This window comes from Tupaia chinensis, unplaced genomic scaffold (assembly GCF_000334495.1).
Source record: "Tupaia chinensis unplaced genomic scaffold, TupChi_1.0 Scaffold145933_1, whole genome shotgun sequence".
Taxonomy (NCBI): domain Eukaryota; kingdom Metazoa; phylum Chordata; class Mammalia; order Scandentia; family Tupaiidae; genus Tupaia; species Tupaia belangeri.
The window spans coordinates 39,110-41,404 of NW_006205792.1; the positions used below are offsets into that span (position 1 = coordinate 39,110).

Consider the following 2,295-nt stretch of genomic DNA (forward strand, 5'->3'; position numbering starts at 1 on the left):
TGATGAGGGATGTTGAGCATTTCCTCATATGCTTTTTGGCTGTTCGTATGTCTTCCTTAGAGAGATTTTTGTTCAGCTCATTTTCCCAGCTTTTAATTGGGTTAATCATTTTTTTTCTCATAAGGCACTTGAGTTTCCTAGGTATTCTGGTTATCAGTCTCTTGTCTGAGGCATATTTAACAAAAATATTTTCCCATTCTGAGGGCTGTCAGTTCATACTTGATACTGTGTCCTTTGCTGTGCAGAAACTTCTTAGTCTAATATAGTGCCACTTGTCTATCTTAGGGATTGTTGCCTGTGCTTTGGGAATCTTATTTAAGAAGCCTTTGCCTACTCCAATATCTCCCAGAGTTTCCCCAGCATTTTCCACCAGTAGTTTTATTGTTTGAGGTCTTAGTTTCAGATCTTTGATCCATTTTGAGTTGACTGTTGTTAATGGTGAAAATTCGGGGTTCAGTTTCATCTTTCTGCAGGTGGATACCCAGTTTTTCCAGCACCATTTACTAAAGAGGTTTTCCTTTTCCCAATGGATTGACTGATATCCTTTGTCAAAGATCAGTTGACTGTAAGCTTTGAGGGTTATTTCTGGGATCTCTATTCTCTTCCACTGGTCCACCTGTCTGTTTTTATGCCAATACCATGCTGTTTTGATGACCACAGCTTTATAGTATATCTTGAGATCAGGGAGTGATACACCTCCTACTCCCCCTGGCGGGTGATTTCTCACTTTCTGTCTCTCTGTCTCTCTCTGTCTGTCTGGCGAGCACACGCACCCTATAGCAAAAAACTCTCAAAAAAAAAAAAAAACCTGGACAAAATTGGATAGTGTCATTGATGAACTGTTAATACAGAATCCAGATGACTATATCCCTATATCCCCTATATCCTATGAATAGATATACAGCTGTGTTTATGAGTGTGTGAGCCAGCAGCACTGGAGCAGATGTATAATGATTTTATTTAAAAGATTAATCACTTAGAAGGACCAACAGATGGTGTTTATTGTTATGTTGCTGGACTCCCATGTAATCAACTGTGGTTCAAGTCCCAGACTCAGCAGCTTAAACTCACACAGAGCACATGTTTGTGCCTGACCAAGATCCTGAGAAGAGACTGGAGGAGAAGAAATTGAGGCATGGCCATCCCACCTGGGGGTGATTTCTTGCTGTCTCTCTTTGTCTTTCCAGTTACAGCATGTGCCCTATAGCAAAAACCTCTCTTGGAAAAAATAAATAAATAAATAAGAAGAAAGATTCATCACTTAACATCTCAAAAGAGTTGCATGCCAGTCCTGCAGATCTCTATACTGAAAGGTTTAATATAGCTCTTAGACAGTATATGGGAGCATCACAGAGCATTATGCCTCTTTTCAGATATGGGGAAAAGTCTTACATTTAAACAAGCTTAACAAAGACTTAAAAGGTGGGCTTATAAAACTGTTTATGAAACATGTTGAATAAAAGCACATTTTCAGATGAATGGCTTTACTTTTAGAAGCCCAGTAAAAACCACTTCAGGTCACATCTTCCACTATGGCAAATATTGTGAAGACATGTATACTCTCACACCAGAATGGGTTCAAATAGCTCCAACTCTGTTTTCTCAATTTATCTCAAACATTTTCTCTCTGAGGGAACCAGCAGTTAGTGTAATGGCTATGTCGCTGAACTCCCACGTAGTCGACCACAGTTCGCGTCCCAGACCTGGTGGCTTAAAACTCACTCTGGGTGCGTGTTCGTGCACGCCCAAGATCCCAAGAGGAGAATGGAGGAGAAGGGAATGCGGTGTGACCATCCCCCCTGGGGGGTGATTTCTCGCTTTCTGTCTCTTTGTCTCTCTCTGTCTGTCTGGCGAGCGCACACGCCCTATAGCGAAAACCCCTCAAAAAAAAAAAAAAGTCCCTCTGATAGTAGAGCATGGACTTTCTGAATATGCTGCTTAAGATAAGAAACTTCAGAGAGAACTTATTCAGAATGATTTTATAGGAGGTGACAAGTCCCAGAAGAGAGCTTGGGATGAATTGGCATATAAAAGCTCATCAGCGTATGCAAGTTTCAGGAGGAGCAGACAGTGAATGTACTGAATGTACTTTCCTTCTGAAAAGAGAATGCACCAGAGCTGCAGAGAGTGTACTCAGAGCAGTACGGGGCCTGCAGACACTCAGGAACTCTCACAAAGCTATTATTTTTTTAAAAGAGGTTTTTTTCTCTAGGGCACATGTGCTTTCTGGAGATACATAGAGAAACAGAGAGACAGAAAGCATTAAATCACCCCCCAGAGAGGATGGGCATGCCA

General features: G+C 41.3%; 1 pseudogene; it reads left to right on the plus strand.

Moving 5' to 3' along the window:
- LOC106733915 (CDK2-associated and cullin domain-containing protein 1-like) overlaps nt 1-2,074 on the plus strand; it is a 27,421-nt pseudogene extending 25,347 nt beyond the window's left edge.
- Nucleotides 2,075-2,295: the final 221 nt, after the last annotated feature.